General features: G+C 49.7%; 1 protein-coding gene across 2 annotated transcripts in view; it reads left to right on the top strand.

Moving 5' to 3' along the window:
• Positions 1 to 25,566, top strand: part of GRIK3 (glutamate ionotropic receptor kainate type subunit 3) — a 211,782-nt gene that overhangs the window by 4,542 nt on the left and 181,674 nt on the right. Inside the window, exon 1 of one of the 2 annotated variants that reach the window (XM_033115035.1) lies at positions 17,207 to 17,228. The exons of the other annotated variant lie outside the window; for it this stretch is intronic. The gene's annotated coding sequence lies outside the window, so the exon portion shown is untranslated. Of the gene's footprint in view, positions 1 to 17,206; positions 17,229 to 25,566 lie in introns of those variants that run through there. 2 annotated transcript variants of the gene reach the window in all.

The following is a 25,566-nucleotide window of genomic DNA, read 5'->3' as shown; positions in this document are numbered from 1 at the left end:
GGGATGCTGCTTTAGGGGGAGACCTGGTGGTACCCCACAATGGAGGCCAAGCTTCCTCTACCCTGTCACAGACCTCTGCCTTTGCCGCTGCCTTCCGCAGTTGCAGCCTGAGCCCCACTTTGCTCGCTCAGGACCCTGCAGAGGGAACGGAAAAAGCTGACGCTCCACTTGGCTGGGCAGCAGAGAGGAGCGCGGAGCTCCCCAGGCCCTGCCTGGCAACAGGGAGGACTGAAGCTCCAGGATCAGGGACCTTCCTCTGGGGCCAGCACCCAGCAGGCCCTGGCTCATCTTCTGGAGGCTGGTGCGGTGGGGCTGGTGCTTTGGCTGGGCGGTGGGGCTAAGGACCTGGTGCCTATGGGGGCTTTGCGTGGGCTTGTCGCCTTGAACAAGGTGCTGATGCCCAGCAGGAGCACCAGGGGGCAGTGTGCCCGTGCTGAGGTGGCTGCATTGGGCTTGTCTCCTGTCTGGGCCCCCCTGGGTCTGGAGCACAATCAAACTAATGAAACAACGCAACAACAACACACTGCTGGGCTGCAGTTCATTCGAGCACTTATTCACGGCAGGTCTTGTGCTAAGTGCTTTTCAAACAATGACTAACAATGTGGGTGAATAGTACGTGCTCAATAAATGTAGCTGTTGTATTTTTCCCATCATCTTACTTAGTCTTCACTACCCCAAAGGCATTGTGCCCATTTTGCAGATGAGGGAACGTAGCTTGGTGAAGTCACTTGCCGAAGACCACACGCCAGTGAGTGGTAGAGGCAGGGTAAGAACTCCTCTCCTGTCCCCTGACTCCAGATCCTGTACTTTTAGCTGTCTGTGTGTTTGGAAGACAGAAATCAACAATTTTTATAGCCGCTGAGTGCTGCGCCCCACCCCCATGATTCTAGGTGCTGAGTGTGGCCTCACTGGGCTGGGCTGTTTGTCCTGCTATGGGGGTGGCTGTATGGGCTCTGTGACATTTAGCCCTCCCAGTGCTGGTTTTCAGAGTGAGACTGTCCTTGCTAATAGACCACGTGGCAGGTATGCTTCCTTGAGACGCAAAGTATGGATGGTCTTTCCCACCCCTTCCACCAACACACATTCTTATACTGACTGCACCCCACCTTGTCCGGGCTTCTGCCCTCTGCCTCATGCTTAAATTCAAGCCTGAAAGAAATGTGGGACTCTCCCTTGGGTGTGGTCCGTCCGCCCACAGGAATCCCTGTGCTCTGGGGACTCCGCATACACATCCCCTTAGCAGCCACTGGGCTGTTCTCAAAGACAACGTCAGAGCCTTGAGGAGACCCCAGGGCCCCATGTCTCTGTCTCCCCCTCACCTCTATCATCGTCAGCTAGTGACCTGGCCAGAGAAGGTGGCTGGTGAATCAGCTTTGTTCTCCCTTCCTTCCCTCACCTCCCTTCCCCCTCCCCAATTCCACACCCTAATCTACCCTCCCCTGTGAGGGGGGACACGGGGAGACTGGGATAATGGTGGCTGCCAGGGACTGAACTGTTCTGGAAGTGGGGTAAACGGCACTGCTCAGAGCCCTTACAGAGGTGACAGATTTAGGACAGCCACGATCAGAGGAGTCATGGTATTTTCTAGGGCCTCAGTTTCCCCATCTGTAAAATGGTGATGATACTGTCTGCCTCATAGAGTAAAATAGGTGTGACGTCTTTTCAAAAAAGCTTAAATGCTGTCAAAGATGAGCATTTCTCCTTGCTGTTCAAGGAGTCTGACTCACACAGGGCCAGGACCAGGGTGAGATAAGTGAGGCCGCAAGGGAGCAGAATTTAAGGAGGCTCTCAAATGGTGACCCTGCACTTGAACAACTGGCCCTGAGCGTGAGGGCCTCCTTAAATTTTGTGCCTCCAGGCGCCTCAACTCACCTGCACCAGCACTTGTGTTTGCTCCTGGAGACAAACCGTTTTCTTCTGTTTCTCTTGTACTCCAGAGACAAAATCCTAACTGAGGGTGATTGGGAGAGAGGAGCCTGGATTGAGGGCAAGGGGACTGGGTTTGAGGACAACAGGTCATTCTGAGTTTGCTTTTGTATTCCATGGGCCACGTGTTGTGGCAGCCATGCCCAGAGCGCTTGGCCCCACCTTACCTTGTTGTAGTTCCCTTGGGATTATTAACACGTCCAGGGTCTATATCGTCTCCTGCTCCATCCAGCCCGGCACTCCCCGCTCCCAAAGCTCATTTTCCTGCCTCCTTCTCCTTGGTTCCTTTGACATTTAGCCCTTCTTTACTAATGCTTATTGACCTTGGCTATAGTTCTGCTTGTGTCTAGGGCTTCCTCTAGTGCATGCGTGTCATGCTTCTCCCATTAGACAAGGAGCTGCCCAAGGGTGCCTAAGGCCACCTCTCCCCCATCACTACCAAGAGGTAGAATGAAGATTTTGGAGCCACGTGGTAATATATTTCTTTGATTCTGACATGGATGCCGCCATTGTCACATCACTAAAATCAGTATGTGTCTCACATGTCATGTCTGAGTGTACTGGCGGTTTTTTTCTTTCTTGGCACTTCAGAATATAACCGTGTGTCTTGGGTTGGATGAAATGTGGTGGATTTGAGTTTGAGGCTAACATATACTGGCTGTGTGACCTTGGGCAAGTCATTTCACCTCTGAGCTTCCATTTCTTTAAGTATAAGATAGAAATATTAACATTAGGTTCAGCCATATTCTGCTGTTTTTGACCTACAAAAATTTCATACGGTTGAACCTTGTAGTATCGTAGGGTTAGTGTGAGGCTTAAAGTAGATAAAGTGTATAAAGCTCTTTGCACAGTGCCTGATGCTTCACAAATGTTAGAAGAAAAGGATTCCCCAAGGGTGGAGGCCATGTCTCCGCCATCAGACTGCAAGCTCTAAGGCTGTCTGCTTCTCATGTCTCACCCGCCTTATGCCAACCCTGGTGCTCAGTACTCTATGCAGCTCAATATGTTGCATTGCCACTACCCACATACCCATGTGCCTGCAATGGAATTGGGTGGGTCCAGCAGCCTATGACAATTATCTACCACGCTAGGGAGGAAGAGAGGTGCCCCTCCTAGGGGGCTTCCTTATGCCAGCACCCAGACTCCTCCTGGCCTATTATTTCTCACATACCTGCAGCCCATAGGGTGCTGTTTCTTTCCTACATTTGCAGTGTTTTCATTGAAATGCATTTTGCATGTGTTCAGAGCTGGGAAGATCCTGGTTATGGGATCCTTTGGAGGGTCCAGGGAGTCTTGATCGGTCCTTCTTGGGTGGGGAGTCCAGTCTTGCTTCCTGGGCAGGCAATAGGAGCAGCCCAGAGAGGGTCTGGGGCCAGAGGCTGGGCCCCAGGGCTCAGACACTGCTGGCTCTGCCGGGAGACACCAGGTAATGAGGCTGCGGCAAAAGCCGTGGAGGAGAGAGTCCCCATGATGATAATTCAGATTGGAGAAAATGAGATGGAGCGAGATCCGGGGGGAGTGGCAGCTCTGACTCCAAATCCTTTGGTGCCACGCTGACTGGTGGCTAAGAAAGGCAGAGGGGAAAAGGGGATGGAGAAGGAGCTAAGATTCTAGTTTGTGTGAAGGGGGTCCCAATCCATAGGAGACAATTAAGTCTTGCGTTGTTAAAGCGACTGACGCAGACAGGCTGCTGATGGAAGAGGGTTTATAGAGTTCTCAGAACAACTGCAGGGATATGCTCTTTAAAGATGGGAATGAGGGAGACTTCTGCAAAGCCTTCCTGCATCTACTTTGCAGAACTGAAATATGCTCTTCTGAAAAGCCTGCCCAATTGGGCGGAAAACCAGGAGCAGGCAGCTGAGGGCTTCCCACGGCTCCAGGCAGCACATTTCCTGTATGGTGAAGAATCACAGAATGGAGGCTGAAAAGAACCCCAGGGGTCATTCCAGCCCTCTGGTTCCCAAATATTAACATGTATCAGAATCACCTGGAGCTCTCAGTAACATACAGATTGCTGGGCCCCACACCCACAGCTTCTGCTTCAAGGGGTTTTGGGTGAGGCCTGATCATTTGCGTTTTATCAGGTTCCCAGACCATGCTGCTGCGGTTCATCTGAGGACCACACTTTGAGAACCACTGTTCTGAACCCCTCCCCTGCCCCCGTAGGTGCATACCTAATCTCTGATTGAATATCACCTGTAACAGGAAGCTCACCACTTTTTGACCCTGCCTCGTTTCTGATTGCAGATGTTTTGGCCCACTCCAATCTTAGTTGCAAAATTTCTTCTCAAATTTATCTCCCTGTAGTTCCAGGGAAGGCAATATAACTTGGATGTTGAGAGTGTAGGTTCTGAAATTCATCTGTCTTGAGTTTAAACTCTCATTGCCTCCCTCCAGGTCACGTCACTTGGGTTAAGTCACTTCACTTCTCTAAGCCTAGATTTCCTCACCTGTAAAATGGGGATAATAATAGATTTGACTTCATGGAATCATTGGGAGGCCTAACGTGCGTGGCACACAGGAAGCTCTCACTACAGTTTAGCAATCTAGCATTGTGGATAAGCTCACAGGTTCTGGAATCCGGCGGCCTGAGTTTGTAGGCTGTCTCCATCGCTTCCCACCTGTGTGACCTTGGGCAAATTGTTTAATCTTGCAAAATAATAATAACAATAACGATACTACTACTACCACTATTAATAATAATGGCTGCTCCGCAGGGCTTTGGTAAGGATTAAATAGTTAGTGCACGTGAAGTGTTCAGATCAGAGCTGTGGCAAGCACCCAGTAAGTGTTACCCATCACGCTTACTAGTGTGCTCCCCCTGCTCACTGATTCTGGTTCAGATGTGCTCCCTGTCTGTCCCACTATGCAGCTCCACAGAAATGGAGAGTCATTTCTCCGGATTAAAGATGCCCAGTTCTCCCGGGGTGGTGTCAAGAGCTAACACAGTGCTGCTCAGGTATTGGAACCAGTAGGCGCATCACCTCCTCAGATCTCAGCTTTGGTGTCCGGTTAGACAGCCCCAGAGGATTCCAGCCTTTCCAGCAGCCATTTTGCTGCGTTGATTTATACTGAGTTGGTGGTCTCCTGAGGTAACGAGGTCTTTTCCACAGGCGTAGCTGCTGATCTATAATTTCTCTCATCCTCTCTTTGGCTGATCTTTTGAGCCTAAAGGTAGGACCTGTCATTTATCCCTAGTAAACCCTGTCATTGAACCTCAGGCGGCTGTTCTTCTCTTTGTTTCTGGACCACCACAGCCTGTTCCCCTCTCCCCATCCTTGGGAGGTAGGTATAAAGTTCACTCTCTCTTCTTTCCTGGCCTCCCTGCTTGGGTCTGTGATAGAGAGGTTGGGTGGTTATTGGCCTACAGTATGGCTGGGGCTGGGGACGACTGCTCTAGGCAGTGAAGCTTCTGTGGCTCCGTTGCTGTTACCTGGCGTGCTTTGTCCCATCTGAGCCTAGAATGCACGTGCCTTCCGTCACTTGAGCTATGTCTGCCATGAACACACACGGCAGATTGAAATGACCAGTGTCCGAGTCTGTCAGCTTTATTCAGTGGTCTTGGATCCACTGCTCTATACTTTTTCCCCCACACAAATATTTATTAATATTTATTAAATATTTATTTATTTATTTTGACACGTTCAAAATAAATAAATAAACAAATATTTAAACAAATTTTAATAAATACTTATTTTTATAAATACTTATAAAAATAAATGATTTTAATATTTATGTATTTATTTAATTTCAGGGGTACAAAACAACATCACGATTACACATTTGCACGCCTCGCCAAGTGATCACCCCCAACACATTAACCAACTCCAAAATCCTGCTGGTTTCCTTAGGCTTCCAGGCCCTTTACGACCTGCCGTGGTTGGCATCTCCAGACTCATGAACTGACCCTTGTTGCCTCACACACCCCGTCAGCTCCTCTGTACCGAACACCCAGTTCCCCAGGAGGCACCATGGCGTTCCTCACGCTCTGGGCCTCTGCTCCTGCTACTCTTTCTGGCTGACTTCTAGTCATCCTTCAGGTCTCAGCAAGCATGTCTTTTCCTCCAGGAAGGCTTCCTTGACTCCCACCTCCTTCTCTGAGTCCCCACAGTATTGTGAGTTTCCCTTGTTGTACTGCTTACTGTACTGTAATTCTTACTTACCTTAGAGGTAAGCGCTGTACAACCATGAAGGCAGGCTGGCTGGCTTGTTCCCCACTTTGTCCAAAGCATTGTGCGTGGCACACAGTAGGTGATTAGTAACTATTCGTTGCATAAATAAATGCATTGATGAATAAAGTCATTTGAATGTACGTCCACCTAACTGCCTTGTCATTCAGCTCAACACTTTTTCCATGTGGTCAACAAGGATTTCATAGAAGACATTGTTCGATTCTTCAATGGCATTAGTGTCCTAATGGTGTCCGTGGTATTCTTCTGATACAGCAATTCAGCACCTTCTACACCAAGACCTTTTCCATGTAGACTCTTGGGAAGAGCTGGAGTATTTAAAGGAAGTGGCCCTTCTTTCTCAGGCCTAGGACTGGTCTTTACATTCGTCATCTGGTTCATATTATGATTCTCCTATTGAGAGACACAAACTGTCTACTTTAAGAAGAGACAGAGGAAAAGACCATGACCTACCTGCCTTTTCTGGCCTCATCCCTCTTTCCTTCCCACTTGCCCCTCAGTATCTCTGCTGCTCCCTCTGGGAGCCGAACCAAAGAAGAGGACATCTGCTGTCCCATCCTTAATAGGCTGGTCACTCAGGACAGCTGCCAGGCAGAACTGTCGCTGTACCTATGTGCTGCCACCAGTTTTAGTGTAAGGCTCCTTTTTTCCTGTCTTGACCACATCACTGGATCCTGCTAGGATGTGTAGACCACAGGTCTACGTGACAGCTTTCTGAAAAGTAAGGGGCTGACAGTGAACCTGGAGCTTCAGGCTGTGTAGACAGTCAGCCTGGGCCATTTAGCCCTGGGGACACACACATCATTCACACTGGCTTCTGGGGAGTGTGAATGTGTGTGCATGTATACGTTTGTGTACCTGTAAGAGATGACCAATTGGAGGTTTGCTTCTCTAGCACAGGCTTCCAAAATTGGGGCTCAACAGCCATTCTTCATCCCAAGCCTGATGAGTAAATACAGTGACTTTCGTTTGGGTCAGTAGGGAAGTAGAAGACCTAAGTGATGCTTCCAATTCCTGACTGACTGGGCTGATCTGTCTGTCATATTAGTGTACTGAGAGTGGGGGTGGGACAGGCTTGCAGCAGAGCCCTGAGCGTCCTCTCCTGAACATGGCAGCACCAGGATCTTCCCTGAAGCCAGGCCCCCCCTTTCTTGCTTCCCTCCCCAAGGAAATAGATGATGCATTATGAGCAGAAAGAGCCTGTTGCCTACATGGCCATTTTTCCTGCCCAGTTTAATAGAGGTGACAGCCGTCTATTTTACTTGTCTCGTAACATCGAATCAGTAAATAAAATATGGGTGAACTCTCAGGTTTAGCTGAATTATGGCTGGTCCACGGGGACTGAGGGCTGGGGGGGAGTTGAACAGAGATTGAATCCCTGACTTCTTGCAAGAGAAGCTGAGCTTTGTGTCTTTCTCTGGATCCAGAAAATCTTTCCATGTTGAAGGAGGCCAGATGCAGATGAGGTCATCCTGTTTGACAGTCTCTGAGTTCATGGAAGAATACAAGTGGAGGCACCCCAAGTGCCGGAGCTACATGAGTACAATACCTGCTCCCACTCTTTTCTATCACAGTTTAGGATATTTAGGACTGAGAGGAGGGAATGACTGGTGCCACAAACCTTGGTGAGCCATGGGAAAAATCAGATAAAAACATGGGTCACTGACCCCCTAGTCTATATAAGAAAATCTCATGCACCTCCCTATTACAGACACACACACACACACACACACACACACACACGCACACCTGAAGCTTTAAATTTGCAGTCTTAAAAAAGATAAGGAGACTAGATTTTTCTGGTATGGCAAAACAGACTTATAAAACCCTTCTTCACATTGAGGGAGACGTACAAATCAGATTCGGATGTGTTTATAAAAGCTCCCAGATGATGATACCCCCCGTGTGGCTTGTGTGGTTGGGCAAGAAGCAGGGACATTAAGGTTCACCCCTCGCCCCTGCGTTCAGCACCACGGAGAGCAGCCAGGCCCTGGGGTAGCAAGCAGGCACCATTTGCACGCCGACTTTTCTCCAGTAAGGGTGATATGGTTATTGTAAGATCTTGCTAAACAGCCATTCTTTTTCCAAACGCTATTCCTCTAGGACTCTAGTGTTTATTAACGGGACTGAGGTGTTTAGCAGGCACACAGTAGGCTCCTGAGAACTATTATCTGTGGTGGTTCGAATTGAGTAACTCACAGAAAAAGAAAATGAAGTCAATGGGTAGAATTTTCTCCTGCTCCCCCCGCCCCAATAAATTGTTCTTAAATCTTTTATGCCTCGTACGGCTTGTCTGCTAGGGAGCAGGAGCAGATGACAAAACGAGTGAACATTCCATTGTCAAAGAGCACACCTGAGAGCAAGCATCTTTGCTCAGCTTGCCAGCCTCATCTTTCACATTGCATTTGGTAAGTAAGCTTGTGTTGTGTGTTTTTATCCTGCTAAATATGATTTCTTAAAAGTATTTTGGGGGGTTATTATTTCCTGAGTGTGGAGCCCAGCACATCTGTAATAGAGCTGTATTTTCTGCTAGTAAATAACATGACTTCTTGTTCAGGTGATGGGAAGTAAGTGTGTCGCCGTTTTGTGGCATTCCCCAAAGAACCCAGCAGCACCAGGTGCTCCTCCACCACCTGGATGTGTCGGAGAAGCTTTGCGATTGGGCTGGGCGTTGACAAAGGTCTCTCCCAGACGAGAAAGTGACCTTAGCATGCCTCACAGAAAGGGGGCGCTTTTGTCTGTCACTGGGGTACTGTGGGTTGGCTGGAATACCTGGACTAGACGCCAAAGGGCAGGAGGCTAAGCGTGTTACAATGACAGAGTCAGAGGAATTGGCTTTTGCTCTGAACAAGGAGTGAGGTTTAGGTAAATTGGGCTCCAGGGATTTAGGAGGCAAGATGGCACCTTGAAGTCATACAGCAGCTAGAAAGATCTGGGACAGGCAGGGAGGAAGTGGGGCTACCAAGGAGGGTATTCTAGGGGCTCAGGCTTAAGACAACTCAGTAAGAGAGGATTGGGGTTTTTGCCGTTCCTGCTTGGATTCGCAGAATCAGAGAAATCTGCTTTGGAAAGGTGGCTATTTTTATGCTGTTTGTAATTTAGTGTTTATTTCCTGTCTTTTTCACATGGACTCTGGGCTGACTCATTGATTCACTGAACATTTTTGGAGCGTCCCCTCTGTGTACTGCGGAGTACAAAGAGCAGGGAATTGCAGGGGTCTGCGGGAATGGGGCGTCATTCCTGGACCTGCTGGCATCTGAATGACCTCATGGTATGTCCAAGTAGTTGACCTTCAGGGGTAGCCATGGTTCCTTGAACATTTAGGTACGTGCAGTTTAGATCACAGCCCTACCTTTGGACCTCCCTCATTCTCCTGTGTGCTGGGAAGAGTCGTGAGGCCCAGAGAGAAGAAACGAGCTCAAGATGACCCAGGCGAGCCTCAGCTCTCTCCTTTCGCCCTTCTCTCCCACGCTGCTTCCTGCCCTTGCTTCTTCTCAATCATTCTATCACTTACGTTGTTCCGAGAATTCTTTCACTCCTGAGCTGTCACACCCATCCTCCAGCCCCACTCAGCATTCATTTTGACCAGTTCTCCATCTCCTGGCAGAACTAGACCTTCGCTTTTCTAGATGGAGGGTATGTGTGTGAAATGAGGAAGGGGGAAGGTAGAGGCAGGGGTTAGTATTGCATTTTTAAGTCTCTGAGGGATATGATTCTGTCCCCTGGGTGTGAAAGTTCTTCTCTCTGGCTAATTCAGATTCTTCCTGCTGCAATGTAAATCCATCTTATCCATGACATGACACGGCAATTTGTGGAATCTGGGAAGGGACATCTAGATTGGAAGCCAGTAGCTTCAGGGACTTTTCTTTCAGAGGCCGGAGCAAAGAAGCTCTCAGACAATTAAACTGAAGTGGCTGTACTTTTGCTCGCATGGGCTTGGACAGATTTATAATATTTTCTTTTTTAAAAAATTGGGACTTTTTTTTCCCCATGGAGACAATGATTTATGGAATAATCAATTTCTTTAGCGACATAATACATTGGAGTGATCCGTCAGTGCAGGCATCCATCTCCGCCAGAGGCTGGGGAGGGCAGACAACCTTTGAGCCTGACTCACCCGGCAGAAGGCGGCGTTTTCTGTGAACTACTTTGATTCCAGACCTGGAGCTGAGGCCCTTAGTAAGAAAGGTCTGGGGCTCCTGCAGCCTCACTCTTTGAGAAAAAATGCTAATACTTTCTCCTTATCAGTCTCAGCCTTACCCAGGGAGAAGTAAGTTGCAGCCCGTGCTGTCCCCATTGTGCAGATATGGAGAGTTAGTGCCAGAGAGGGTGCTCAAAGAACTAAGCTTGGAGATGTGAAGGCAAGAGTGCTCACCTCTACATCTCTGAGGGCTGCAGCGTGGAAGAGGGAGAAAACTGGGTTTTAGACGTCCCAGGAGAGAGAATTGGGACCATTACCAACGGGATGATGGTCCAAGAAGGCAGAATTTGGTTCAGTACCAGCTATCTCATATTCAGTACTATTTGAAGGTAAAGTAAGATATCTTGTGGAGTAGATGTCTCCTGTTGTAGGAAATATTCAAGAACAGATTAGCTAGGGATGTTACAGAGGGGGCTCTGGATTGCTTTCACTGAAATAGTTTAGGCATCCCCAACTGAGCAACTAGAGATGGTATAAAAGCCCAGGCTTTCTGAGTTCCCCGGAAGGCCAGGGCTGTGGCTGCTTCATGTCATACAAACTCCATGAAGGCTGAGCTCTGCGTGGTGGTTCCAAGGAATACTCTTAACATCAGACTCTTTTCTGCATGTCTGTTGCAGCAGTTCGTCCCTTGGCAGTGCCCAGCGGTTAGGAAGGAGACTGGGGCTGCAGCCAGCTCCACAGAGGGCCCATCAACATTTTTGAGCAGTATAAAGCCAAATATACTGGCGTCTGATGTCATTTAATTTTCACAGGTCTGATTATCTTATTTTGTAGATGTAGAAACTGATGTCTAACGGAAGTGGATGGTCCAAGGTCATACAGCTGGTGGGGTGGAGCTTTCTCCACTCATCCTCACAAGCAGTTGTTTACTCAGCAAGCCTTTACTGAGCACATACTGTATGCCAGCCCTGTGCCCGGTGCTAGGACTACAAAAGTGAGCAAAGACGTGATTGCCCTTATGGAGCTTGCAGTCTGGCAGGAAAGACTGACGTCAAAGAGTCATTCCAAGTTTAAAGCCTGTTACAGAAGGGAAGTGCAGGCTGCTGGGGGAGCGTCAGGAAAGGATTTCCTGAGGGTGTGACATTTGGGCTGAGACAAGGGACAGACATTTAGGTGAAGGCCATAAGGGGGCGTGAAGGATATGTTCTAGATAGAGAGAATAGCATGTGCAAACCCCTAAGAGGAAGACATGTGCTAAGTGGGACCACATAAACTACCAGTTTTGTAGGTCAAACACGGTCAAATGGCAACCATTTCTTGTTTCAAACAAGTGTTTCAAAAACTCCAGGAAGTCCGGTGTGAACAGAGCGAGCAGAGGGGGATGTGGGACCATAACGGCTGAGTGGGTCTCATGGAAGGCCGCGTAAGTCAGGGAAAGGAGGTTGGACTTTATCTCAAGGGCACTCGGGGAGCCACTAAAGACTCTATGACAGGGAGAAACTTGGCCAGATTTGTACCTCTGAGAAGTGGTCCTGGTGGCTGTGTGATGTGATGACAAGGGGTACAAGTGGAATCTGGGGGGCCACCGGGAAGCTGCGTAAGGAGTTCAGGTGAGAAAGGACGACGAGATGTGGGGGCAGAAAGGAGGGTTGGTTAGAGACCAAGTTCCCGGACGCCTGGTCCAAGGCGCTCTGCAGAAGCCTGGGGTCCCCGGAGCCCTAGGCCTGAGCACTGGAGGCCAGGCCACGACACATACGAGTGGTCCATTCCTGGAGCTGTGCATCTGTTTCGTGAGCTCCCCACTGATGAATGCCACCTGTGGCTGTCTGCGAGCTCAGCTGGGTCTCCAGCACCATTCCACGGTCCCCTGCTTTGACGAGAATCCCCCAGGTGTGTTTCCCCTGGCGTCAAATGTGGGGAGCACTCTTCAGGTGGTAGCTGCTCTCCCCACAGTCTCCTCCAGCAGGCAGGTGGGTCCTGAATGTCTGGCTGCTCAGCCAGGCCTTCTGCGAGTCCTAGGTCCCTCTGACCCCCTGGCAGGGAGGCCAGAGAAAGGGGCTCTGTCTGGTCTCAGCATTTTCCTTAGCAGTCTCCAAGGGGTCAGGAGCTTCCCTGTGGCTGAGCTGAAACCCCTTCGCCCACGGAAGGTGGAGCCGCCCTCCTTCTCCTTGGCAGACTTGGAGGGAGGAGGGAGACCTCCGCCTGCGACACAGGACTGCATGGCAGGGGTGGGAGTGGCAGGCCCAGGCAGATCGATTGGGCTACGCTTCCCTTGTGGTTTCAGTGCAGCACCCTGTGCTCTCACAATACGACTATATTCATAAAAGTACCAAGAGACCCCTTGAAGGCTTGCAATGTGCCAGACACCGTGCTAAGCATCTTTCAGACATTCAGTCCCTTAATCCAGCAAATCTAGGAGATGGGGACTTTATCCCCACCTGATAGATGAGGAAACCGAGAACTTAGGGTAATGCACACAGAAAAAGCATTCCGTAGACGTTAGCTGACATCACCATCATCATCATTGTGGTCATCGTGACGACTGCTGTTGTTATTTTAAATGATGGGTGCCAAGAACTATTACAGTGACTGGTACACAGTAGGTGCTCAGGAATATTTGTTGAATCTGTTTATACAGATATAGGCAGGAAATGGAATGAGTGGTCTGGGTTGGGAAACCAGCTTGGGACAGGGCTCTTCTCAGCTCCCTTGATCCCTGAGGATTTTGGCTCCCATTCCCCTAGCCCAGGCCTTTCTTAGTCTTGTCCTGCCCCTTTCTCATGCTCCTGGCCTGTCCCCCATTCCTCTAGCCAGGACACCTGGATTCTCTGTGCCCTTTCCTGGCAGCTGCAAAGAATGCATGGACAACCTCTAGTGCCCGCTCTCCTGGGAGTGGGGGGTTTGCAAGACCCTCCTCCTTCAGAACTACACGTTGTGGTTGGTTGCGCACAGCCCTCAGCCACTAGCAGACCCCTGCCTCGGCCCCGCCCAGCCAGGACCCCAGGGAAACCACTTCAGAAAGAGAACCATTGTCAACTCAAGGCAAGGAGTGCCTTCCATGCGTCTCCATTGTGTGCTTCTCACTTGGAATGCCCTCCCCTCTTTGGCCTCTTGCTGAATGTCTTCTTTCTCATATTTCATTCCTGTCGTAAGTCTCACCTCCTCCAGGAAGCCTCCTTTCCTGTAGGCAGGTCACGACCCCCTGCGCCTCCCTGGAGCCCTGCTCTAGCCTCCTTTTCGGAGCACTTCTTACCGGTGCGGAATGATCTCCTTCCCCTCTGCTCTTCCTCGTGATCCCAGAGCTCACAGTGTTGAAGCTTGGGGGCCCTATTGCATCTACCTCAAATTTGTGTGTTTTTTTCCAATTTTGTTACGGAAACACCACCATCACCAACAATGCCTTTTAACAGCTTACTCTCTTGAAGGCAAACTCCTTAATCTAGAATTCAAGGAATTCTCTTTCTGAACTGTGTTTTCAGGCTCTGCCCCCACCCCCATCAATTTAATTTTAAGTTGAATTAGCCAACATTCAAAAATTGGGATGTTTTATATAACATTTTGGATTTCCAGCGTTTCACCCCACATGCCCACACGCCACAGCCCCCGCCTCTCCTTCTAGTGCGTCCCCTGCGGCAGGGCCACTCGCTGTCATGCATGTGCTGTTTCTCTTGCAGGAGAGTTAGGAGGGAAAAGGAACATATTTTGTGTACCTGTGTTTTTATTATCAGGAGTAAACAAAAGACGTAGTCAAAGGCTCATTCATTTCAAACGCTTTTTTCTTACCAGTCCTGCTTTACTTTAGGTTTCCTGCTGCCCGCCCCCCACCCGCCCCATGGACCAGGAACTTCTCAGAGACCAGGACCTTATCTCATTCCTCTTTACCATGATAACAACTATCATTCATCGGCCCTTGTCCATCTCATTTAACCCTCACGACTACCTTAAGGGAGGCCCAGTCATTCCCACCTTCCAGAGGAGGCATCTGAGCCCTGGTGAGGTCAAGCCACCCCTTCAGGAAGGGATGGTGTCACCAACATTTGACCGCTGGTCTGCCTGGCTCCACCTCGGTTCCCCTGGGTATTCCCTGCAGCCGCCCCAAGCAAGGAGCACAGTAGGTAATTAATAAGTACCCCAACAAATCCAATGGAATTCCAGAGTCGCCACAGAGGGGGTGGAGCCAGGTGTGACCGCCCCCCCACCCCCCAACCGCAGTGAATAATGGCGGCTTAGGATGCTTCTGCTGTTTCCTTCCTTTTGGCACCTGGCTGGCTCTGAGCTGATGCTGTATGTCTCTAGGGCGGCATTACCCAGATTTAAGTTAACACGCGCCCGGCAGAAAATCTGCTGTGAGTCCCTTCGCATTACCATGTCTTTGAGGTGCCAGGACATGGTGCGGGCACCGAGCTCTGCAGGAGCATTTTAACAACCTCTATCCTTGTTCGCTCTCTGCAGCTTTCACAGTGGCCGCAGGCCCATCGCTCCGACACAGTCCCAGCAACTAATTGGGTCTGGATAACAGGCCACACAGACACGTGTCCTTTCCCACCCCCCGCCAGGCTCCGAGGGGGCCATACAAAGTAGGAAGACCTGCAAAGCTGCTACTTCTGCTTGGCAGGGTTTGGGGAGAATGGGGAGGAGGGGAGAGTCTGTGCCTCTACCCAGGGAGGCATGAGGTGCTGGGCACCCCCACCCTTGCCAGGCTGCTGGCCAGGGCACCTATAGTGAGAGTGTGGGCTGTCTGATGTCAGGAGTCTCCTATGGACAGTGTCAGGAGGTGGCTGCACAAGGAAGATTTAGCCAAGAACGAAGCGCGAGCACCACACTTGGAATAGTGTTTGTAAATCACGCCTCGCCCGGCTCCTGAGATCTCATCAGCCCACCGGCCCTTTGGAGCCAGGTAGCAATGGGAAACTTCAGATTAATTTAGGAGATGTTTTCTTTGGAGAACCTCCAGCTTTCTGTGCAAGTGGATTAAGTTCTGGATCAAATGGGGGCTCTTACTTACTTTGTATTTGGGGCTGGCTTTGCCTCCTGCTGCTGAGATGTGCTTTGGGCATATGGATTATTCCCTATATCCCGACTCAGGGGTCCCAAGACTCAAACTTACTTCCAGTATGAGATTCCAGACATCTGGCCTTCCTGGTTGTGGAAGCGGGTCCCTTTCCAGGGAGAGAGTATCCTTGGTGACAGTGTTGGATGAGAAGTGAGTGACTTACTCCTGGGCACACAGTTTCCTGGGCTGAGCTTAGCTGCACCCCCTGTGGGAGGTGAAAGGTCTCCATTTACTGGAATTTGCAGTGACCCTAGAGGTCAGACGGGGCCTCAGCTTCGGTGAAAGTCTGTCTGAGCAGCCGTCATTCTTCCCGGCTCTGGGGGGTCATGCTGGAGTCATTGGCCCCACCCATGGGTCAGCAGATCTAGTTTTTCCATCTCCTGGGTAGTTAGACCCAATAGAGGACAAGAGGACCGTGAAACATTCGGCGTCTCTCAGGCTTAGGGGTTCCTGTGCCAGCTCGAAATGGCTTTCCAGTGCTGTCCAGGGTAAGACAAGGGCCTCCTGGCTGGGACAGACCCCCGCCCCCTCCAGGGTTTGGTCAGCGAACAGTCCAGGTTGGAGCCCCCCAGACTCCCTCAGCCCCCTTGCTCTCTGTGCCTTGGGGTCTCTGCTTTAGCATGACCTCCAGAGAACTAGGGATTCCCTCACTCTCCCACTCAGGGTGGACAACGCTACCTTTCCTCATGGCCCCAGCCCAGGAGATGGTCTTACACTAAAAACAAACAAGCAAAAAGGGAACTAAAAGACTACAACCAGATAAAAACACTATAGCCAGTATTTATTGGGCACTTACTATGCCAGAGAGTGTTCTAGGCACTTGTATGCATTCATTCTTTAATCCTCACAATGAAGCTAAGAGATGGTCCAGGCACCCTCACTTTGCAGATGAAGAAATTATGGCCCAGAGAGATGAAAGGACCTGCCCTGAGGTCACGCAGCCAGTAGGTGGCAGAGCCTGGATTCCAATCTGAGGTCAGGCCTCAGAGCCCTGGCCCTTAGCCATTTCACTCCAGGCCGTCTCTACTTATTTAGAGAAAACCTACATTATTGTTTAGTGTAAGTTTTCCAGATTTCTGAACCTAGAGTCCTGATAGAATCTGGATAGGAGTTTCCTGGGCTTCAGGATCCCTTGATACTAAGATCGGAACAGGATGTTTAGACTCTATTTTGACCCCAGTGTTTTAACCCCTGAATGAACCAATGTGGATGAATTTTTATTGAGTGATAAAAAGAAATAGGGAGCCACTGATTGAGACAGATACTCAGAGACAAAGAGACACAGGAAACAAAGAGAGAAGAAGAGAGAGGAGAAAGGTAGATTAAATGGGTTCTGGTACTGGGATGACCAAGCTCTCAAATGTCTGGTGGTGTCAAAACACCCTCACAGTCAGAACAGCAGGTTTAAATGTGCTTGGGCTCATGTCATGCTGCTCCTGTGTTTCTGGCCTCCCTACCTGTCTCTGGCTTCTCAGCAATGAGGCCACTGGGTGTGGCTTATCTTCTATTGGTGGACGAGTACCATATATCAAATACTTAAGGTTGTTCTAGCCTAGCACAGAGTGGGGTTCAATGAGTTTTCCTGGAGGGATCAGATCGTCTAACTGGAATCCATGTGAAGAGGTATCTGAGACTCTGCCAGAAAAGGAATTCTGTGGATGGAATACACCCATCCCTGTTGGCTCGAAGAAGCTATAGTTCATCTTGCCTGGCTCGCTTCTTTCCCCTTTTCCTTCTTTCTCCCCTCCCATCCCGTCCCCCTGCCCCTCCTCCCTTTCTTTCCTCCAGTAAATGCTGGCTGAGCACCTGCTATGTGCCAGGTATACTGGGTGCTGGGTATAGAGCGATCACCAAAGCGATGTATTCCCTTCTTCATGGGATCTTGTCTGCTCTACTTAGGGTGACAAACGATACACAGGTAAGCAAACAAATAAATACGTATTTGTATTACAGCAAATGCTGTGCATGAGAATAACTGAGGGGCTCCTCTTTGGTGTGGGCGCAGGCAGGGCCTCTCTGAGGAGATGGCATTTGGGCTGAGTCCCGCAGAACAGGAGGAATGTGCCATGTGAAGAACGCAGAGAGAGCATTCCGGGCAGAGGGAAAGCATGTGTGAGGGCCTCGAGGTGGGAGAGAGCATGCAGTGGGCAGAGAACAGAGAGAAGGCCCGTGTGCTGCACTTGGAGTGCAGGGGGTGGGGTATTGCCATCGGCTGAGGCTGGGAGGAGGTTTGCCAAAGCGCTGCCCTGGGGCTTCTCCTCAGCTGGTCTAGGTTCTGGTCTGAGCACACGCTGCCCTTGCGCTGCAGACCGTTGGTTCCTCTGGCCTTTTCAGGCTTACGGGCTTAGCTTCCTTCTCCCTTCTCTACGTCCTTTTGTGGAGCTGCTCATGGTGAGTGGCGCCCTCTCCCTGCAAGAGACCTCCTCAGCCAAGCCTGTCCCGAGCATGCGCCTGATGCCACCGTGGAGGAGCTGACATTGCTCAGGGGAGAGGCACAGCTCTCTGCAGGGGAAGGGCTGCTCTTCCAGGGAGATTTTTGTCTTCAGGCAAATCCCCAGTGTCCAGGTGAGTGAACCCATGGAGGCCTAAAGGTGTCAAATCATTATGCGGGCAGGTGGGGATCAAAGTAGCAGAGGCTCTGATTAGCTCCTTCCATGAAGCTTGTGCCAGAGTCTGTGCCACCTGTTTCAATCCGTTGATGAGTCATTCCACACGTCTTAGTGTCTGGGTCCAGGCTAGGTCCTTTGGGTGACTCTAGGAAGAGAGACCACCATCTGAGTCGTAGAATTCTCTTTGGAACGCCAAGTGCATTCCTATCTGTGTCCTTCCTGCTCAATGCTCCCAACAGTGAGCTTAGCAGGCGAGGCAGGACTGGGGCTCCCGGCGTTGCACATGAAGAAACTGAGGTTCCGTGAGGCCAAGTCACTTATTCAAAGCCGCACTCGTAAGAGCTGGGTCAGGAAAGCCTTAAAGTCAGATCTGCGTGTGAATCATTCCTTCACCTTTCCGTTGTTCCATGACCTTGGGAACACAGTGCCAGCTTGATTTTTCTCATCTGAAAACACAGGGAGACATGGTACGTTTTGAAGCACTTAGCTCGGGCATAGTAAACAGTAGCTGGCTGAGCTCCATTTCCTGGGCATCTTCTACTCTGTCACCTTCTTCCCTGCCGTGAGGGTCTCAGGTTCATGGCTGTGACCTTGCACAGAAACATCTTGATATTTGCTTCCAGGTAGACAGAACATCTGGCAGATTGGCCCATCTTTTTTTCTCTCCACCCCAGTGTTTTGGTGTCATGAAGATAAAGCCACAGAAATGTAACTGCCAGGGCCCACTTCCCAGAAGGCCATAAAACATGGGTGATTCTGCCTGGCCCCGCTCGCCACAATCCAGTGAAGTACTCCTCACATCCAACGCATGGTTATTTTTTGTTTCACGAAATCGCTGAACTAGCCATATTAGCTGTATTGATCAATAAATTATTTTGATGAAAACTCAATAGGCACCGGCCCCCTGGCACTCATTCCAACACAAAGAAAGGGCTTTCCACTTTTTCCATCTCAAAAACCTTTGTGTCGTTTCCCATCCCATTTTTCTCCTCTGCCTACCACTCCCAGGGGCCGTTGCCTGAGACAGACAGAACTTGCCTGTACAGGGCTCAGATATTTCTGGGACTACCACCAGGGTTTCTTCTGGCCCAGGCCATCGGGGCTCTGGGAGGAGAGTTGATCCACCCACCCAGGCCTGAAAGAAGAGTTTTGCTTTCCAGGGCACACTGGACCCATAGCCACCACTGCTCCTGGGCATCCTGCTAGATCCCTGAGACCATAATTAGAAGCCCAGCTCCCCTGCTTGGAAGAACCAAGTGCCAGAACAGGCCCATGGTCTTCCCTTAAATTCATTCATTCATTCATGTGACTTTTTATGAGCCCCTGTTGTGTGCTGGGAGCTTTCCATATGTAATCTTATTGGATGTTTGTGCTTGAAGTTAACTTTTCACCCCCTTAGGCACAACAATATCCCGTACTGTGTGCTTAGAAAAGGCAGGCGCTGTGTTAAGCATGTGGGCATTGGGTGAAGCAGCAGGGCTGGCTGTGAGCCCAGACACCGGGGCCTCGCTGCCTGGATTCCAATCCTGGCTCTTGACCTTGGGCAAATTCGGAATTTCTCTGTGCTTCAGTTTTTCTCTCTGTAAAATGGGGATGACAAGGGGTTGTAGAATAGACTGAGTTACTGTGAGTAAGCACCACATGCCATATGAGCACCATAGAAGTGCTGGCTGCTTTTCGCTGGTGAGGATTAAATGCGCTAATATGTGTAACGTGCTTAGAACTGTGTCTGGTACACAGAGCTCGATGCATAGAAGCTAATGTCATCGATGTCTCCTTTAATCCTCCCAACAATGCTATGAAGCAGGAACTATCGGTCTCCCCTTTTTACAGATGAGAAAACCAAGGTCAAGCAAATTACCTGTGATCTCAGAACAGAGATTTAAACGTGGCTGGTCTGACTCCAGCCCCCGGCATTTTCCCATAGTGCTGGACTGCTTGGTGTAAACATAGTGTTTTGAAGTTGGAAAGCACCTGTGTGCTGCCTGGACCAGCAGAAAAAATGTGGCACAGATGGGCAAACAGGCCCAGAAAGCCACGGACAGTTGGTCAGATCAGATGACTCTTGCGTGCCTCCTACACACATTATAGCCGGTGTCCACTTGTCCTGAGGTGGTCTGGGTTGTCCTGCTTATGTCTATTGTCCCACGTAAGCATGAATTGTGCCACTTCCCTCCAGGTGCGTCTTTAAGAGCTCTCTTAGCATAGCTGTTGAGCGCGAAGGTTCTTGAGTCAGACTTGCTGGGTTTGAATCTGGAGCCACCATTTCCTGTCTGTCACGCTTTCTGTGCCCCAGTTCCCTTGGCCTGTAAAAAGGATCGAGTTGGATAAGATGCCTGATGCATAGAAAGTACGCAGTAGATGTTACGTAGTATTTATTCTTTTGAAGACTAAACATTAACATAAAAAGAATAAATGCCCATTTGTACAGCTCTAAACATGCTCACAACTCGCCTGACCCTCAGGCAGCTCTGGAAACTGGAACAGGTAGAGTTTGTCTTTTCTAATCTGTAGCTAAACAGAGACAGGTCCAGCTTGGGCAACTCAGGTCACACACCTGGCTGGTGAGAGAGGCAAAACTCAGACCCACATATACTAGTATTCGGATCTGCAGAGCAGCCTTCCCCCCTGCACTAAACCTGTCTGCTTTCCAAAGGCCCAGCCGCAGGGACGACCCAACAATCTCCGAAGAGGCTGGAATCCAGCAGAGCTGGCCTCGCAGGCGACTTTCCCCCTCTTTCCAGGTGTAGGTGCTCTCTTAGGAAGCACATGACTTCCATGTCACTGCTTACGGCCCTGCTGGGCAATCCCAATACTTGGCTTCTCTTATTCATTATGAGGACATTGGCCACCCAGTCCAAACTCCACCCCCAGCCCCCAGCACCTACCCCTCCCCCCCCATCAGCATCCTCTGGACGGTGGCTGCAGGCCAGGGGACATCATTCCTAATCACTGCGATCACCCAAGCTCCTGCCTCAGCCAGGCCCAGCTCGATTTGCATACCATTAGCTATGATGCCACACATTATGAATTCATGTTTAATTTTAGTACTTTTTGGAGGCAACTCTAACCTAATTAAAATGTCCTTCTCTGAGAATCTGACATTTCTCCGAACTCTGGTAACATGGACTCTGCACAGATGGAACACACACACACACACACACACACCTCCAGCCACAGACACATGCTGCCATTGCAGCCCCCATTCTATGGATTCCCTTTTTCAATGAAAAAGTGAAACTGAAAAAAGTTCTTTTCCTCCAAGTAGAGTTGTATGCAGACTTAGCTCTGTGGGTCCCTCCAGTGTGTGCCTGGAGAGCCAGGCTCCACAGAGAGTCTGAGGCTAGGGGATTGAAGGGACTCAGGCTCTGGCCCAGCCTCCACCTGCCTCCATCTGGGAGTCACCGAGCTTGCCCGAACCTCAGTTTCCCTCTTTCTTGAGATCATCAAAAGAGAAAAATCGCAAGTCCCTCATCATACCATTATCCTTAGCCCAATTCCACTCAGGCAATCTGAAATGAAGTATGTGGAAATCTTTTTCTTTTTCTTTTTAAAGATTTTTTTTTTTTTATTGGGGAAGGGGAATAGGATTTGTTTTATTGGGGAACAATGTGTACTTCTAGGACTTTTTTCCAAGTCAAGTTGTTGTCCTTTCAGTCTTAGTTGTGGAGTGCGCAGCTCAGCTCTAGGTCCAGTTGCCTTTGTTAGTTGCAGGGGATGCAGCCCACCATCCCTTGGGGGACTCGAGGAATTGACCTGGTAACCTTGTGGTTGAGAGCCCACTGGCCCATGTGGGAATCGAACCGGCAGCCTTCGGAGTTAGGAGCATGGAGCTCTAACTGCCTGAGCCACTGGTCTGGCCCCTGGAAATCTTTTTCTTTAATCAAATCAAATCAAATAGCTGGGGTGAGGAAGGGATGAGTAGGTGGAGTATGGGTTGTTTTTTATTTTTAATTTATTGGGGTGACAATTGTTAGTAAAATTACATAGCTTTCAGGTGTACAATTCTGTATTACATCATCTATAAATCCCATTGTGTGTTCACCACCCAGAGTCAGTTCTCCTTTCATCACCATATATTTGATCCCCCTTACCCTCATCTCCCACCCCCTCACCCCCCTTATCCTCAAGAGTATGATGCTAAGTGAAATAAGTCAGACAGAAAAAGCAGAGAACCATGTCATTTCACTGATATGTGGTATATAAACCAAAAACAACAAAAGAACATGACAAACAAATGAGAAACAAAAACTCATAGACACAGACAATAGTTTAGTGAGTATGGGATTTTCAGGACAGCGAGACTGCTCTGTATGAGACTACAGTGGTGGATACATGTCACTGTACAGTGGTTCCCTCCTTATCTGCAGGGGATACGTTTCAAGACCCCCAGTGGATGCCTGAAGTCACGAGTACCGAACCCTATATATACTATATATTTTTTGTACTTATATACTTCTGATAAAGTTGAATTTATCAATTAGGCATGGTAAGAGATTAACCACAGTAATTAATAATAAAATGGAACAATTATAGCAATATACTGTGATAAAAGTTAAGTGAATGTATTTTCTCTCCCTCAAAATAGCTTACTGCCGGGTGTACTGCACTCACCCTTCTTGTGATGATGTGAGATGATACGATGCCTAGGTGATGAGATGAGGTGAGGTGACTGATGTAGACGTTGTGACGTAGCGTTAGGCTACTCTGCGGGTTATGTGAACACACAAACACCGCAGCACCATGATGATCGATCTGAAAACCGAGACGGCTACTCAGTGACCAGTGGGCTGGGAGCTTACACAGTGGGATACGCTGGACAAAGGGGTGATGCACATCCCTAGTGGGACAGAGTGGACAGTTCGAGATGTCCTCATGCTACTCAAAATGATGTGCAATTTAGAACTTAAGAATTGTTTATTTCTGGAATTTTCCATTTAATATTTCCAGACCATGGTTGACTGAGGGTAACTGAAACTGTGGAACGGGAAACTACGGATAAAGTAGTACAGTTGTCTAAACCCACAGACTGCACAACACCAAGAGTGAACCCTAAGGCAACAGACTCTGGGTGATAAGGAGGTGCCCATGTAGGTTCATCGGTTGTAATGAGGGTACCAGTCTAGTGAGGGGATATTGACATTGGGGGACCCTTGCATGTGTGGGGGCATACTCTCTATACGTTCAGTTTAGTTTTGCTGTGAACCTAACATGTCTCTGAAAAATTAGGTCTATTAAAAATAATAAATTAAAATAGCTTAACATTTCTTGAGTGCTCAGCATATGTCAGGCACTTTACATGCATTAACTAATTCATTCTCATGACAACCGTTTGAGGTTGACATTATTTTTACATCCCCATTTTACAGATGAGGAAACTGAGGCTCAGAGGGATAAGTAGCTTGCTCAGGGTCACACAGTGAGTAAATGGTGGAGATTGAATTTGGACCTAGACAATCGGACTTCAGAGCCTGTGGTCTTAACTGTACTACTGCTGCCTGTTCCTTTTTAGCAAGGAAAACATCAGGGAGGTGTGCTGCAATTACTTCAGAGCTCTAATTCTATGATGATGACTTAATTCTTGCCTAACTCAGGGGCAAGGTGTGGGCCACCATTCATCTCTCTGACATTTCTCAGAAGTCAGCAGGTCAGAGATTTCTGACGGAGCTACACTGGAGGTGGTGGAGCTCAGACCACACCTGGGCAAAACGGGTCTTCCTCGTCTCGGGGTGGGGGTGGTGAGATAACAGAGCTTCCCATGGAGGGAGGACCCTGGCCCTGCACCATTCCCAGTCTCTCGCCATGACCTGGCCAAACCCCTATGTCACTGTTTCCACATGTGGGGTAGCCAGAAAGATGCATCAAAGTGGGTTGCTTTGTCTGGATTTGAGCTGGGTTTGTAGTGTCGGGGGAAGAAAACATGGTATTTATTTTCCCCAACATTTAATGATGAGAAATGTTAAACATAGAATAGTTGCAAGAATGTTACAGTGAACTCCTGCATTTCACGTGGTGTTTTTTCAACCGTCCTCTGCCTTGTGCTCTGGCACCGTCCTGGGTGATTTGCATGCAGGGTCGTTTCAGTCCTGGTGGAGTGGGGCTTCTCACTGGCATTTTACAGGTCAGGATGCTGAGGCTGAGGCAGATGAAGAAAACTGTGCAGGGCCACCCAGCTGGGCAAGGATGGGGCCAGGAATTGCACCCAGAGCTGTCGGACCCCCCAAACCTGCTCTTTTCACTACTCTGTCCTCTGATATCCCCGCAAGACTCCAGAAGTCTCCTTTACAGTGGCAGGCAAAGCTCTCCTGGCCTCGGCCCCTCTGGGTGCTTGGAGGAGATTCTCACAGTGGTCAGGGGATAGAATGAGACGTGGCGGGAAGATACAGGGCCTATCTCTTGGGTGAGCTTGCCCTGGGCACAGTAACCTGTAAGCAATGGTTACTACCTGTGGGGCTGCTGGCCCAGGGGGGACCCACAGCTCCGAGGAACAATTGATCCTTCAGTACGGCTGGGAGGCTCCTGGGCCCCAGGGTCCTCCCTGCCCAAGATCCACTCCCACCTTCCCAGGGCTGTCTGTATGGTTTGCCGCCCAAGGAAGGCTCGAGTAGAGCTGTGTCCCATAACGCCGTCCTCAGAACCCTTCCGTGGCTCCCACAGAGCTCCATCCCCGACCTAGGCCTCCTTGGACAAGGCACTTCACCTCTTTTCCAGGACTGCCGTTGTCCAAAGCGGAGCAAAGAAGTAATCATTGAACCAATGCACGTGTTTGATATTGTCAAGACAACTCCTCGAAAGTGCTCAGCCCAGGGCCTGGTACACAGTAGGTACACAGGACCGCAGCTGTTCTTGTGTCTTCCGCCTTGGGCTTCCCAGCAAGATGTACCCCTGTCTTCAGCCAGGCCTTAGGATCCCCAAAGCCACCACACACTCAGGCCTCCTTGCCTTTGTTCATTTGGTCTGCTCTGCCTGGAATGGCCTTCCCAACATCCATCCAGGTCAGATCCCACCTCCTCCAGAAGGTTTTTCAAGGTCCCGCCATAGGAATGACTCTTCCCCTTGTCCCTTTGCCTGGCACTTGAGCTCGGTCGTTAGAAGCACAGAGGCTTTACACCAGCCTGTCTGGTGTGGCTTTCAGCTCTATCACTTCAGCTCTGTTGTGTGATCTTGGACAAGTTGCCAATCTGTTCTATACCTCAGTTTCCTCATCTGCAAAATGGGCATGATAATAGTACCTACCTCATTGCAAGTCCTGAATGAGGTATGCTATTAATAGAGCACTCTCATGGCACGTGCACATAGCATCTCAGAGCCACACGCACAGTAGGGCCACCCATGCTTGTTGGCTGAGTTGAGACGACTCTATGTTCAGCCTCCCTGTGTGAGACTCAGCAAGGAGGAGGCACCGTGGGTAGCAGGATGCTTGGAAAGGCAAAGCTCCGGGCAGCTGGCAGATTGGGGTGGGGAGTGGGCACAGCGCTGAGGCAGGGGCTTCTGTCCTGCATGGGGGGCATCTGAGTGAACGGATGGGTTTGCAGGGCTGAAGTGCCAGCAGTTATGGGCTGGGGAACACTGTCTTGGCCATAAGAAGCAGCTCTGGTGACAGGTGAGCCTGAGTTCAAATCCTGGCTGCACCACTGGCTCCCTGCC

Source organism: Rhinolophus ferrumequinum, chromosome 9 (assembly GCF_004115265.2).
Source record: "Rhinolophus ferrumequinum isolate MPI-CBG mRhiFer1 chromosome 9, mRhiFer1_v1.p, whole genome shotgun sequence".
NCBI classification, from domain to species: Eukaryota; Metazoa; Chordata; class Mammalia; order Chiroptera; family Rhinolophidae; genus Rhinolophus; species Rhinolophus ferrumequinum.
The sequence above is the reverse complement of the archived record's forward strand: the minus strand, read 5'-3'. Positions and strand labels throughout refer to the sequence as shown.